Here is a 16,726-nt window from a genome sequence, read left to right as displayed (position 1 = left end):
CTGTCTCTGGTGAATCCTCTCACCCTCTGCACCTCTGGCCTACACCCCAGTTCTTGTATACATAAATCTTGAAAGAAAAAGAAAGAAAAGAAAGAATCTCTCTCAATCTAATGTGGTTAAAGACGCACAAAATGAAAATGCCTGAGAGCAATCAAAAAGACTCTAGTGGGTCTCCCTGGTGGCGCAGCGGTTGAGCGCTGGGTTGCGAAGCTGCCCGCAGCCTCTGCAGCACCAGTTCGATCCCCGGCTGCTCCCCGGCCACCGGAGGAGGGTCCCACATGGTGCGCAGACCTCTCCTGCCGCCCGCTGCTCCCCTCAGCTGTGTACTTCGGTCCTTCTGCCTGCTCTGCTCCCAGCTCTGGCTCTGGTGAATTCTCACCCTCCTGCACTTCTGACTGTACCCAGTCCTTGTATAAATATAAATAAATAAACAAATAAATAAATAAAAAAAAAAGACTCTAGAAAATTTTCCTTGGGGAACATTTGGCCCAGAAAAAAGGTAAAACCACTCAGCCTACATGGTAACAAAAAAATTACAAGTGATTCTGGGACAAAATGAAAATGAAAGTCTACAATTACAAGGTGACTTTTGGGATCAGGGGATTATGGCAATACAAGAAGAAAAAAGTCCAAACATCAGAAAATGAAACTTGCTATTTTTCCTGAAATGACCCAGGAAATTTTTTTATTTTAGTATCTTTCCTTTCTACTTTGCTAAAATCCAGCATTTTTTTTTTTCAAGTATGTGGCTTGCCAGCTTCAGAAAGGAAATCACGCTGCACTCTCAGCCAAATGTATAATTTTCTTTTTTTTTTAGATATATAATTTTCTAGGCTCAAATTGGTCCCAGAAATAATTCTTAAGAACTTTGAGTAGAGGTCTGTTTCTCCAGTTAGTTATAACACATCTATGCAAGTTGCCTATAACAGTAAGCAAGTTACTATGTATTTCTTTTAAAACTTATGCTTTACAATTCCACTCCTAGGTATTTACCCAAAGGACACAGAAACATCAATTCCAAAGAACACCTGCACCCCTATGTTTATAGCAGCACTGTTTACAATAGCTAAGCTTTGGAAACAGCCCAAATGCCCAAAAATAGATGACTGGATCAAGAAGATGTGGTACATTTACACAATGGAATATTACTCAGCAATCAAAAAAGATAAACACATGCAATTTGCAGCAACATGGATGGAGCTGGAAGGGATTGTGCTCAGCGAAATAAGCCAGAAAGAAAAAGAAAAATACCAGATGGTCTCACTCATAACAGGAATCTAGAAAACCTAAATATGGACCAGGAAAAAGAATAACTATAAGAAAGAAAAAAATCAAAATCAACAAACAAATATGAACCAGAGACACTCTTGGGGGGGGGTGTGAAGGAGGGATTGGGGTCAAAATCGGGGTTGCAATTGTATGGGAAATATAAAAATAAAAAAATTAAAAAAAGAAAAAAGAAAACAAAAAAAATAAAACTTATGCTTTAAAGGTTTGAAGCCTTCAGCATAAGTTACTGCGCCACCCTCATTCTAATCAAAAGGGAGCACTCTCCTAGTGCTGAAAAGGTACAGAAAATAGTCCATGTTCTCTGTTATTGCAAAACTAGTCTTCCCCCATATTTCTTTTTTTTTAAACTTTTTTTTTTTTAAAGATTTATTTATTTATTTATTTATACAAGCACTGGGTACAGTCAGAAGCGCGGGAGGGTGAGAGAATTCACCAGAGCCAGAGCGGGGAGCAGAGCAAGCAGAAGGACCGAAGTACACCGCTGAGGGGAGCAGTGGGCAACAGTAGAGGTCTGTGCGCCATGTGGGACCCTCGCCCAGAGGCCAGGGATTGCCGGGGATCGAACCGGAGCTGCAAAGGCTTCGGGCAGCTTTGCAACCCAGCGCTCAACCGCTGCACCACCGGGGAGGCCCCTCCCCCAAATTAAAAAAAAAAAATTTGGGGCCTCCCCGGTGGCGCAGCGGTTGAGCGCTGGGTTGCGAAGCTGCCCGCGGCCTCTGAGGCGCCGGTTCGATCCCCGGCTGCTCCCCGGCCACCGGAGGAGGGTCCCGCATGGTGCGCAGACCTCTCCTGCCGCCCGCTGCTCCCCTCAGCAGTGTGCTTCGGTCCTTCTGCCTGCTCTGCTCCCCGCTCTGGCTCTGGTGAATTCTCTCACCCTCCCGCGCTTCTGACTGTACCCAGTGCTTGTATAAACAAAACAAACAAATAAATAAATAAAACATGCCTCTATAAAAAATAAAATAAAATTAAAAAAAAAATTTGTTCTGGTTGGGGACCAAACTTCAGCATATTATAATTAAAGTTACTATCAAAGAAAACAAAGACAATAATATCACAATTATCTTTCCCATCTATATATAAACAGAAATGGGTGCCAAAGAAATAGCAGTGTCCTATGTAATTCCACACTTTGTACTCAACAGACACAAGAGGAGACAGTTCACTGATTCCCAGGAGCCCACATCATAGTTCTGCAATAGAGAAGCCCCTTAGAGTGGAAGTGGGAATCTCAGAAAGCATGAGGTCTGACCACTTACAGGAGGCACCAGGTGAACAGCAATTATTATTAACAAGGGTCTCTTATTCCTGCCTAGACCTAACCTCAGGACATCTATCACCTCTCAATTCATAAATATTGACACTTGTGGCATCCCGAATCTTCTCTCCTTCTCTACTGACTCCCTCCTCTCGGTCTACAATGAAATGCAGGGTGCCTTTCTTTTAAAGCAATAAATATCCCCATATCCATGTTTTCCTCTAGTTACCTTTCTCACTGGCCTGTATATACAGAAGGTATACATTTCTGTAGCTTCATATCCACTCATTTGCTTAAATTCTTCCAAATCTGCCTTCTGCAGAAACCTCTACTGAAATTTTCTCAAGTCACCAATAGCATACCTTCACAAAAAATCTGGGGCTCAATCTCATTGACATTTTTTTGTTACAATTTACATTGACATTTTTTGTTACAATTTACCACCCTGACAAAATATAATGATGTGTTGTCTCAGTCTTCTGTCTCCTTAGCTGTGGTCTCCACATCTAATCAGTCTCCCCAAGGCTGTCCCCTCCACTCAATACTCCACCTGTCTCTGGGGATTTCAATCCTTCAAATACTACTTCTATGCACCTCAACTGCAAATCTCTCTGACCCAGTTCCTATTCTCAAACTCCTGCAAATAAAGTGAGATGTGTTAAGAAATGTATTTAAAACAGGTATGTTAAAGGTCTTGGAAAATTTAGTGTCAAACAAAATGGCTATTTTTGAAAAAAATTGTGCAAAATAGGAAGGAAAAAGTGTTGAAGGTCTGAGAGAGGTATCTTTAAAAAATGCTATGTAGGGCCTCCCCGGTGGCGCAGCGGTTGAGCGCTGGGTTGCGAAGCTGCCGGCAACCTCTGCAGTGCCGGTTCGATCCCGGCTGCTCCCCGGCCACCTCAGGAGGGTCCCACATGGAGCGCAGACCTCTCCTGCCGCCCGCTGCTCCCCTCAGCAGTGTGCTTCGGTCCTTCTGCCTGCTCTGCTCCCCGCTCTGGCTCTGGTGAATTCTCTCACCCTCCCACGCTTCTGACTGTACCCAGTGCTTGTATAAATAAATAAATAAATTAAAAAAAAATGCTATGTACTAGAATGACTTGTTTTAAAAATATTTAAGTTTGGGTCTCCCTGGTGGTGCAAGGGGTTAAGCACCGCACTAGGAAGCAATCTGCAGCCTCTGTAACGTAAGTTCAATCCCCAGCCAGCCAGGGAGCAACCCACCACATGGTACAGCAGACCTTTCCTGGCTCACCTGCTGCTCCCCTCAGCAGTGTACTTTGGTCAATCTGCCTGTTCTGTTCCCCACTCTGTCTCTGGTGAATCCTCTCATCCCCCACATCTCCGGCCTGTAGCCCAGCTCTTGTATGCATAAATAAATCTTTAAAAAAATACTTAAGTTTATTATCAGTAGTGTACTTACAAAAAAACAAACTTGAATTTCTTTTTCATTTTCAGTAAAGACTCAAGTATTTTAAAACTGCTTTTACTGGTTCTTGATGACAAAAACTGTTTAGGCTATCCACAATCTTGGTTCTCTTTTACCCTCAGACTTGGTTAACTGAAAAATACAGTCCTGTTAGTATTGTTGAGCACTGTAAAAATATATCTACTTTAAAAAAACCTCTAGTTTATCAGTCTGGGTAATTTAGTGTTGTTTTATAAAAATCTATATGTACTTATTTAAGCCTGTGACAAAATTTTTCTTGAAGTCAAATTTCAAAAATAATAAAGTTTTTGATCAGTAAAATGATTTGATGTGTCTTAGGACTCTTAAATTATTTTTCCTTGTAGGAAAATGCTAAAACACATTGGACCAATCTAGAGATGTTAAAACTTCATAGAAAAAAACATTGTAATTGAGGGGAAAAGTTACACCTTTTCAGCATATATAAAAATTGGTTAAAGTGTTTTAAAATATATGAGATTTTTAAAACCTAGTATGTTCTGGTATAATATTATTGGACGATTCTGATTATTCTGAAATATATATGTGTGTGTGCATGTCACAAAATTGAGCAAACCGCCTTGTCTTTTGCCTTAAACCATAATTTTAGGTATGGTCATTTTCAAGTTTTTGTTATTTCTTCTTTAAAAAAAAAAAAGATTATTTATTTATTTATACAAGCACTGGGTACAGTCAGAAGCGCGGGAGGGTGAGAGAATTCACCAGAGTCAGAGCAGGGAGCAGAGCAGGCAGAAGGACCGAAGTACACTGCTGAGGGGAGCAGCGGGCGGCAGAAGAGGGCTGCGCGCCATGTGGGACCCTCCTCCAGTGGCCTGGGAGCAGCCAGGGATTGAACCAGCGCCCCAGAGGCTGCGGGCAGCTTCGCAACCCAGCACTCAACCGCTGTACCACCAGGTAGGCCATTAGTTTTTGTTATTTCTAAAGGTTACTTGCTGAGCTTTGTCTTCAGAAAACTCACAAAAAGAGTCTGACAATATAGATATGTTTTGGAATTGAGAAGACCTACCAAGCTTATAAAAAAAGGATTTATAAAAAATTACCAACAGAAGATTGAGACTTAATACACGGGAAAAGTACACTGAGGAGGATTTGTATACTATTTAAAGACTTTTTAAAAATACTGGTCTTTAATGTTTTGTTTATCTCTAGAAAACTTATTAATTATACCTGCATTGGAGAGTTCATTGCACCTGGGCTGGAAGTTCTGCTGGAATCTTTATTATATTCATTTACTCAATAATATATTTTCACTTCAGCAGCTGTATTTCTGTGTGTCTGACTCATATCCATTCCTGGAGTTTAAGTTCCTGCAGGATAGGAATCACTTCTGACTTAGCCTATCCCATTTGGAGCTATATTTCCTGCTGAATTAATGTGGCAAGGACAGGATGAATAAGATCCATGCAGAGAAGAGAAAAAGCTCAAAGAATGGGCATGTTTCCCAAGTACACCAATTTTAAAAACCTGATAGCTTGGTACTCTCTGATCAAACTTTCCTGAAGCAATGACTGTTTCACAGGACTCAGCAGTAGGAAACTTAAAAAAGAAAATTTATAGAATGATTTATCAGAAAACTGAAATTCCAGTCAAACTACTACAAGCACAAAAATACTTACGACTTCAGTGTGGGCCTCCCCGGTGGTGCAGCGCTTGAGCGCTGGGTTGCGAAGCTGCCCACAGCCTCTGCAGCGCCAGTTCGATCCCCGGCCACCGGCGAGGGTTCCACATGGCGCGCAGACCTCTCCTGCCGCCTGCTGCTCCCCTCAGCAGTGTATTTCGTCATTCTGCCTGTTCTGCTCCCCTCTCTGGCTCTGGTGAATTCTCTCACCCTCCCGCGCTTCTGACTGTACCCAGTGCTTGTATAAATAAATAAATAAATCAAAAAAAAAAAAAAAGTCTTCAGTTGTGTAATACAACTTAGGCCTGGATATATAAGAATACTCAATAGAGAATTTCAATGAGATTCCTTTGAAAAAAAGACTACCAAAGTATGTTAACTTGCAACTACTTCTGCCTGGCTTATCAGATGTTTTTGAAGTGTCAATATTCAAGTGTCCCACTCCCTTTCAGTCTCATGTACTGGATGCAATGTTTCTTAGGGGTACAATATGCAAAATGTCAGTGCCATTCCTACCCTTTGATTTACAAGGCCAAGAAAATTCTCTGAAAGGGAGTAAAGTGTCATCCAGTGGCTGCTGCATACTCTCAAAACCTACACAACAATGAGAAAAGAAGGTGACTATGACCTGGATATAGAGGAGTCTGCCTTGCATCTGGTACCTTGCTTTTAACAGTACCATTCTTTTTTTTTTTTTTTTAAACTTACATCTGCTTAGTTTTTTATATAAAGGCCCAGTTAATCAACTCATTAGATTGGTCAAGGCAAGACACTTGAACTACACAGCAAGCTTTAAAAAGCGGTAGGTCTTTTAGTAGTTCTCTGGTACATACACACACACACACAAATTGGTAGAGTACTCTGGATATAGGATTTCCCCCATAATTGTGTATAATGAATGCACTGTTCACAATCTGTAACAGGAACATTCTATAAGACAACTTGAAAGCCCCACAGTTCACCTAATAGAAGCCTACTCACAAACTTACTGATGACCACATCAAAAAAAGGTCAATACTACGTAATGTGTCCAAAATGCCTGATGCTTTAGGCTACAGCAATAGGGTGAACTCAACAATGCCACATGAATGTCCATGTGTGGCTGGCATTCAAAGATCTGGTGGTTAAAGCATTAAACAGTTAAAAGAAACCTATTAACTGCCATTTCAGAGTTTGTATTAAAAAGCAGGAGACTTTGTTTTATTTGTTCAAAGACTCAAAGCTTACCAATGTTTGGCTTTTAATCTGAATTCAGGAGGACAAGACTGGCCCTGCTGCTGAGGAACACAGAATGGGAATGAATGGTTTCTGGAAAACACCACCTTCCTTCCACAGGAGGAAATAAAGCTATCTGAACATAAACATCCTCCCCTTAACAGCAGCAGGAAGAGAGGGTGTAATGTCTTTTTTGTGATGTGCAAATCCTAGTTGACATGGTCATAAATACTCAGAGCAATGCCCCCTTTCAGGGTGACTTGTCTGCTGGCATTTTTATGATAATGATGCATTTTCTAAGGTACACACCTCCCTGGTCCCTTCAGAGGACAGCCACAAAATACACTTCACTGCTCTGATAGTGATACTACCACTAATTACAGTCTGGGGGTCACTCTCAATTACGTTCTGCCTCACCCTATTACCTGATACACTACTTCTTCAAAAAATGACCTACACTAATTCTTCTGGTCTTCTCTCTAGGAACTAACTTGATCCTAAACTTCCTGAAGCAGGTGTCATTATCATTCATTCTCACTTTACCAATGGGGAAAGAAGTTTTGAGTTACTAGATTTTACTGAGTGTAAGGCCAGTATGTTGTGAACATACATTAATTTTCTTTTTTTAAAAAAAGATTTATTTATGCATACAAGAACTGGAGTACAGGCCAGACACGTGGAAGGTGAGAGGATTCACCAGAGATAGAGTGGGGAGCAGACTAGAAGGATCTAATGAAATACACTGCTGAGGGGAGCAGTGGGTAAGACAGGAGAGGTCTGCTGCAGCACATGGGTTAGCTCCCTGGCGGGGGTTCAAACTCACATTGGACCTGTGGGCTAGTGTGGTGGTAGTAGCACTGAGACTTAACCCCTAGGCCACCAGGGCGGCCCCTGTTGGAATTCTGATAGGGATTCCTTTAAATCAACAGGCTAATTTGAAGAGCATTGCTACTTTTACAATTTTAAGTCTTCCAACCCATGAACAAGACTGTCTCTCCATTTATTTAGGTCATCTTTTGTTTTTTGCAACCCTCTCCCCAACTTTTTTTTCTTACTTATACCTGGAACCATAGGCATTATTAGCTAAAGGTGGAAATGCCACATCTCCTGCCGTTTTGTAGAAGATAACAGGAAAAATGCCAGAAAAAGCAAATGTTTTATACTTTTTTACTTTATATTAACATGTTTAATACTCAACTGCTTTATAAGAGTCTAAGACTATCATTTTACAGAAAGGCAAACTTGTCCAAAGCCACCAAACTAGCTATCAAGGGGCAAAACTGGACACTGAACTAATTAGGCAATCTATTCCTGAATCCACATTCGTAAACATTTATTTGCCCTCCTCCTCCTACCCCAAAATCATGCAGCACTTAGTGTCCTTTCTCCTTTGCCTAACCAGGCAAACCTTGATGACAACTGCAAAAGATTCAATTAATTAGTTAATATATAACTTAGGGTGACTGATTAACTGAACATCTCTCCTTAACTGGTTGAGTTTCTAATGTACTTGACCAAAGTCTCGTGATTTTAAAAATTGTATTTACTTCACATTTCCCCCAGTTCATTTTCTAGCCTTTAAAAAATTTTATTTTTTTAAAAGATGTATTTATTTATGCATACAAGAGCTGGGGTACAGGCCAGAGATGCAGGGGGTGAGAGGATTCACCAGAGACAGAGTGGGGAACAGAACACACAGACTGAGTGAGTGAAATACACTGCTGAGGGGACCAGCGGGCAAGACAGGAGAGGTCTGCTGCGCCATGTGGGTCAGCAACCTGGCCGGCAGGGGATTGAACTCGTGCTGCAGAGGCCTCGGATTGCTTCACAGTGTGGTGCTTAACCTCATGCGCCACCAGGGAGGCCCCTTTAAAAAATTTTATAACCCAAATTGTGTTTATTGGGATGATTTCCTATTCGTCTGGATTCAGGGTGCTTTTGTTGCTGCTTTCATCTAAAGGTGCATCTCTCTTGCTCTTCCTCCAGTATGCTAGCAGAGGACAGTACAGCAGTCAACACACAAAACTACCTTTGTGCATGGCAAGATGGTGGTGATTTTATAGCAAGAACCCTGGGCACTTCATGACCATGAGGTAGGAACTGGGGCTCTGCGCCAGGTGCTTCTTCTTGTGTATTTGCCTTTCCTCCTCTGGAGAGGTATGAAGGAAATCCTTTGCATGGATAAACAAGAGGCATGTTCTTATTGGGGAAGCTGTCACCACAGAAAAGGTGTACACTAAAAAAAAAATATCATTTACATACCAGAGTAGAAGAGAATAACAAATGTCAAGTATGCTGGAGTTGTTATGAAGTCAACCCTTGATTATAGTGTGTTTTAAGTCTATTTATTCTCACTGGGGAACAGGTGATATGAAGCAAGGGTTGTGGCATTCTGAGCTTCAGGAAGCTGAAGCTTCTGCGACAGTAAGACTGATAAAATGGTCAGCCCTTTTCACAATTCTTTTTACAAGTTTGATTCCGTGGGTGACTACAGCCTATTTGCACTTTGCCTGCTTCGCTTACCTAACTGCAAAGTGTGGGAGTGGTCTGTCCATCAGAAGTTTCTTCTGTTGGAGTGGCTGCTGCTTGAATTTGGGTTGGTAAACCACAACCACGCATTTACATTCGATTCTCTCCATTTCACACAGCAGTCTTTGGTGATTTCCTCACACTTGTATGACCATGATGTTGATTCACATTTGTCTGAAGAGGTTCCTGAAGCCTTCTGGAGCTATTTATTCAAGCTGTTCATTTAGCCTCGAGTTTAATGTACATTCTAGACTCTTCTAGAATAAACTGAATTAGAAATTAAAAATAATTGCTCACTGGACCAAAAGTAAACATTGTAAGACACTGATGACTGTCTTAATGTCCTATATTCTTTTTTTTTAAAAAAAGATTTATTTTTATTTATTTATACAATAACTGGGGTACAGGTCAGAAGCGCGGGAGGGTGAGAGAATTCACCAGAGCCAAAGTGGGGAGCAGAACAGGCAGACGAACCGAAGACACTGCTGAGGGGAGCAGCGGGCGAGGCAGGAGAGGTCTGCTGCACCATGTGGGGTTCTCCCTGGCCGGTGGGAATCGAACTGGCGCTGCAGAGGCTGCGGACAGCTTCACAGTGCAGCGCTCAGCTGCTGCGCCAACGGGGAGGCCCAATGTCCGATATTCTTAATCCTTGTAAGCATTAGTTTTCAATTAACAAAATAATTCCACAGCGATAACCCTCCAACTATGCAGCTTCTTTAAGAATCGCTGTTCTCTATTTGGGGGTTTACAAAGTGATACCCACACCAGTGATATCACTATCACCAAAGAACTCGATAGAAATGCAGATTCTCAGCCCCAACCACACACCTGCTGAATCAAAACCTCTGGTGGTGGGTTCATGAATCTAGGTTTAAACAAAACCTCCAAATGACTGATATATGCTAAACTTTAAGAATCTCTGATTAAGTACCTTTACCTTAATGGGTAAAAAGAAACACCAGGTACCCAGGGAGAATCTTAATGACTAATAATTTCTCTGAAACATTTTTCTTTGCATCTTAGCGATAAGACTTCCTTTGCTATTTCTCTGGCTTCTAACCTCAAACTACATTTTAACATGTTTCATAGGTATCTTACTTTCCCAGTAAGAATGAACTTGTTAGTCCAAATTAATCCTTTTTCACAAAAGCAGCTTTCAAAAATGGCCAAGACACATAGAAAAGGTGTTTATCACCATTAAATCATCAGACGCAAAAACTGAAGTCACAACAAAATTTTTCTACACACATTATCGGCTTGACTAAAATTTAAAAAGTGTTGGATGGAAGCAATTGGAACCCAAATTTACTGCTGGTGGGTCTGAACAACTACTTTGTAAAACTATTTTAGTGTGTACTAAAGAAGAACATTCTCTTAGCTATAAACTCATAGAAATGTGTAGATAAGTATACCAATGAAAGATTGTTAAACAAAATAAGCCAGGCCCAAAGGTCAAAATCCAAAAAATTTTAAACAAGGTGTTGTTTTGGGAAAGAATGACTTAGGAGGAACGGATGTCGGTTGTGCTGTTTCTTCATCTTAGTGGTGACTGCAAGCATGTGTTCACTCTGAAATTCACTGTACTGTGCACACAATTTTTTTGGTTGGGGGACAGATCAATTCCTCGAGCACAAGTTCTTTAATCTTTATTTAACATTTCTTTCTCCATGACTCATATCATGACATTCTTTATTGTTTTCCTCTGATATCACAAACTCTGTTGACAGAGTTACTAAGGAGGAATCCAGAAAGGTCATCTCCTAATCATCTACTGGAGGTCTGAGCTTTAAAGGCTCTTATAAAATGCAAATGCAACTAACAGAGTGGAGCTTGTCATTTACCCTTTATACAACAGCAATATAATCTTTGTTTTCTTCACACCTAGCTGAATCATTTAAGGAAATGGAATTTGTATTATGGCAAAAGTTGACTTGGGAAGGAAGGAACACCTTTTCTTTTTTTTTTTTTAAGATTTATTTGTTTATGCATAGAAGAACTGGGGTGTAGGCCAGAGGTGTATGTGAGGTGTGCGTGTGTTAGAGAGGGCGGATTCACTAGGACAGAGTAGGTAGCAGAATAGACAGATCTAATGAAATACATTGCTAAGGGGAGCAGTAGACAAGCCATATGTGGGTTAGCTCCCTGATCGGGGATCAAACTCAGGACATAGCGGTGATTGCACTGAGACTTAACCCCTACACCACAAGGCCCCGCTAGTCAGGAAAAATATACAACATAATCCTGCGCTCAAGATTCCAAGGAAAATTTTAAAATTTTAATGTGAGTATCTAAGAAACAAAACTCCTTCAACAAAGCTTAAAGGAGTCATGGTTATTAATATCAAAGAAATAATCAAAGAGGGAAACAGGGAACCAAAGTGAAAATTTTACTTAAATGAAGAACTGTGAAGTCACCTGACAGTTTTTCAAAGGCCCCAGAATGACAAATGTAGCTAACAAATTGTTGCAAATATTGCTGTGATCTGGGATTTTATAAAACACAAAACTGAAGTTTACCTGAAACAAAAAAAAAGCAGAAAGCTGCTTAAACTTAGGCAACCACAGGATTCATGAGACACTTCAAATCACAAAATTTATCCAGCACTTACTATATGGTTATAAACCAACCACTAATAACTACATTAACTGTCTACAAAGTCAGTTTTACTAAAGCAATTAAGTTAAAGTGACAAACTAGAACCTTACTGAGAATTAGGTAAGAATTAGATAGTGGGATAGAAATATCAGCTCAAGGATAAAAGTTCAGAAATTTAAGCCTGGATCACAAAGCTACCCACAAGCAGACACCTTCTGCATTTTAAGAACTGCACTACAAGGCCTCCCTGGTGGCGAAGAAGTCTCAGTGCTTCCACGAGTTCAAGGAGCTAACCCACATGTTACAGCAGATCTCTCCTGTCTGGCCTGCTGCTCTCCTCAGCAGTGTATTTCAGTAGATCTGCCTGTTCTGCTCCCCACTCTGTCTCTGATGAATCCTCTCACTCCCCCACACCTCTGGCCTACACCCCAGTTCTTCTACATAAAATTAAAAAAAAAAAAAAGGGAGTAATTCTTTAAAAAAAAAAATTAAAATAAGAACTGCAGGCCTCCCCGGTGGCACAGCGGGTTGAATGCAGCGCTGCGAAGCTGTCAGCAGCCTCTGCAGCACAGGTTCAATTCCCGGCAGGCCAGGGAGAAACCTACATGTTGTGGCAGACCTCTCCTGCCCTGCCCGCTGCTCCCCTCAGCAGCGTCTTTGGTCTGTCTGCCTGTTCTGCTCCCTGCTCTGTTTCTGGTGAATTCTCTCACCCTCCCGCGCTTCTGACTGCACCCCAGTTCTTATATAAATAAATCTTTAAAAAAAAAAAACCTGCACTAGAGTAGGAATGTTGCAATTTCAACATCCTTTGAAATAAAAGGTCATCTTCTAAGACTCCAGGTAAAAATTCAATTCACTGCTAGACCTATTATCACCTGCACTACAATACAAATTTTGTAAAAATAAAGGCATATTTGGCTGAGACACATCTTCCCTCTGCCAAGGAAACCTCCCACCTCATGCCTATCTGGCAAATATTTACCTTTCAAGATAATGAAAGTCACTTTTTTCTGACTTCCCACCCCACACCACCTCTTTATATCCTAACAACTGTACACTTTATTATCATTCCTATTTAATTAAACAAGACTCCCTCTACTTAACTGAAAGCTAATTTAGGGCGGGGATAGTTTTACTCATCTTTATGACACCAATGCCAAGCTAGTAGTGCCAGACACCAGTAGACTCTCTATATGTCTGCTGATGAGTGAACAAAAAAAAAGCCACTGTCTATTTTACCAATAGCTGCTGCATACAAAAGTAAAATTTCAATTTTTAAAAATTTCTTTTATTTATTTATGCACACAAGAACTTAAGTGTAGGCTAGAGGTGTGGGAGGTGAGGATTCACCATATAGAGTGGGAAGCAGAACAGGCAGATCTACTGAAATACACTGCTGAAGGGAGCAGCGGGAGAGACAGGAGAGGTTTGAGGCGCCATGTGGGTCAGCTCCCTGGCAGGGGATCGAATTCATGCTGCAGTGGCTAGCAATAGCGTGGTATTGCTGAGACTTAGCCCCTGCACCACCAGGAAGGCCCACAAAAGTAAAATTTCAGCCCATCTTTCAAAAGAAGCATTTGTGAAATTCTCCTCAACACCCTTAGGTAAGACTTTCCTCATTTTATTTTTTTTTAATTTATCTTTTATTTATGCATACAAGAGCTGGGGTACAAGCCAAAGGTATGTGTGTGTGTGTGTGTGTGTGTGTGTGTGTGTGTGTGTGAGAGAGAGAGAGAGAGAGAGAGAGAGGATTCACCAGAGACAGAGTGAGGAGCAGAACAGGCAGACTGACTGAAGTACACTGTTGAAGGAAGCAGCAGGCGATTCAGGAGAGGTCTGCTGTGCCATGTAGGTAGCTCCCTGGCCAGGGATTGAACTCTTGCTACAGTGGCTGCGGTGAACTTCACAGGTTGTGTCTTAACCCCCCCTGTGCCACCAGGGAGGCCCAAGACTTCCCTCATTTTAATTATTCAAAAGCAGGAAGAAAGTCAAAGACCTAAATGATAATTTTGTCAGAATAAAAAAAGATGAGGGCCATCCCGGTGGTGCAGCAGTTGAGCGCTTGGCTGCGAAGCTGCCCACAGCCTCTGTAGCGCCGGTTTGATCCCCGGCCGCCTGGCGAGGGTCCCACATGGCGTGCAGCCCTCTCCTGCCTCGCCCGCTGCTCTCCTCAGCAGTATCTTTGGTCCATCTGCCTGTTCTGCTCCCCACTCTGGCTCTGGTGAATTCTCTCACCCTCCCGCGCTTCTGACTGTACCCAGTGCTTGCATAAACAAACAAACAAATAAATAAATCTTAAAAAAAAAAAAAAAGAGTGAAAGGGGGCATTTCACCTGAAGGGTGGTTGCTGGGTTCTGAAAGAGCTACACCAGATGAACTCACTGTGATCTCAGCTACCCAAACTGATATGCAGAGGAACTGGTTTCAAAGACTACCGGGTGGTGTATGTAGTAGGTTGAGCGCAGCGCTATGAGGCTGTCCGCAACCTCTGCAGCGCGGATTCGATAACGGCCAGCGAGAATCCCACATGGTGCAGCAGACCTCTCCTGCCTCATCCACTGCTCCCCTCAGCAGTGTATTTTGGTCCTTCTGCCTGTTTTGCTCCCTCCTCTGTCTCTGGTGAATTCTCTCACCCTTCTGCACCTCTTACCTATACCCCAGTGCTTGTATAAATAAATAAATCTTTTTTTTTTTTTTAAAGACAGATGTTCAAGTCCAACTTGTAAATATTTCATGATTGTTTCTGGTACTACATTTTTCATTGTTCATGGACAGATGACCATTTATGAAAGATGCTGGGAGTCAGAAGAAACCATCACTGCCAGCATCAAAATAGACACCACTACAGTATGGTCTTATATTAAACCCAGACATCTCTAGGCTTTTTTGCCCTTTTAAAGCCTCTTGAACATTATAAACTGAAAATAAATACAGAAGAGAGAGAATATGTTGGGCTGCATTCACTTCCAAAGCCAGTATCATTAGTTTCACAGCCCAACACAGTAGCCACTAGTCACCTATGACTATTTATTTACTATTTTAATTAAAATTTTAAATCAGTTTCTTGGTCACACTGGTCACATTTCAAATACTCAACAGCCACATGTAACTATCACACTGGATACTGCAAACAAAGAACATGTCCATCATCACATGTCTACAAGACAAAGCTATTCTAATTTCTCCCATGGCTATTTGGCATCAGAATTCTTGCTACAAGGATCTGCCAAAGAAGATATACCCATAATTTTGTTATAGATTTTTCTAGAAAACATTCACAGCAAATATTAAGTTACCCCATCCATCCCCTATGCTTCCTCCTCAGTCACTCTTCCACCCACCACTTCAACACAATGATTACCTCCCTTGCCAGTCCCTGTGGCCTTGTCTCAATTCTTATCTTACACTTGATAAGCCTAACACAAACCAAGGTTTTCCTAAGAACCATTCCCTGTTCTAGGTGCTAAAGAGCAGTCTTATCTGGAAAACACTCATAGAGAAAACAACATAATGTAATTAAGTGCTGTAACAGAAGCTTATCCATGCTGTATGAATAGAGAAAAGCAAGCCAAAGGGCTGCAGAGAAAGTAACATCTGGCCTGGGCCTTGAATAATAAGGACAAAACTGTTAACACTTGTAATGTGAGGGAACAGCCTGAAAGACTACTGGAAAATCTGGCTAGAAAGATAAGTAATGGTTACACTGGAGGATCTGAAATGCCATACACAGCAAGCTATAGTCTATCGCTAGTATAAACAACAGGAAGCTAATAGAACAGCACAATCAAATCTGTGATTTGCAAAGCACCTTGGCAGCAACATAACTAGAAGTGAACCAGACAGGGATGAGAATACCACAGTGAAGTTAATGACAGTACCCAAGAGAAGAGAGAAGATTGATGCAGTAGAATGACCCATATAAGAGACGTCTTCCCAATCCTACACACAGTTCTCCTCAACCAGTAAAAAAGATTAGTGCCCAGGTAAAAACAGCACAGTAAAACAGCACAGTCCTCAAGTGCGTGGAATGAGAAGAGACAGTGATCTGTGGAATGAGAAGAGACAGTGATCTATCCACAAAGACTGTTAACAACACAAAGAAAGTGGGCATGAAGGAGATGATTTTGGTTTTTGTTTATATATATTGTATTATTGTTATTGAGGTAAAAATAACTCACAACAATGTATATAATTTGGGGGGACAGGGTCATATTTCTTCAGATGTATGTTACACCACCACACCCACCATCTAAACTGCCATAATTCTACACCATAGCCCAGGGGGCCCCTTTTCTCCTTTGTTCTTCCCCACCCTACAGTTTGAATTTTTCCAGATAACACATATGAAAAGAAATCTAACAAAGCAGTTAGATTTCTAGGGTGTTTTGGTTGATTTTCTATTCCTTTGTTTAGTTATTCTACATGCCAGGAGTGAAATCATCCACTATTTGTCTTTCTCTTGCTGACTTATTTCACTTAACAAGCCCCTCCTGGTGCATTCATAATGTCACAAATGGGAAGAGTTCATTTTTTTATAGCTAATTAGTATTCCATTGTGTATATACAGAACATCTTATTAATCCACTCATCTGTCATTGGGCAGATAAAGGAGATATTTGAAGAGAACAGAAAGCTATGAGAACTGTCACCAAGAGAAAGGAAGAGGGCATTTCAAGGTAAGGGCTCGTATTACATGACCAGCAAAAAAGGAAATAGGCAGTCTCTAGCAACACAGGAAATCCCTTTCAATTGGCCTTGG

Source organism: Talpa europaea (assembly GCF_964194135.1).
Source record: "Talpa europaea genome assembly, chromosome: 11".
Lineage (NCBI taxonomy): Eukaryota > Metazoa > Chordata > Mammalia > Eulipotyphla > Talpidae > Talpa > Talpa europaea.
This window is presented reverse-complemented; position numbering follows the sequence as displayed.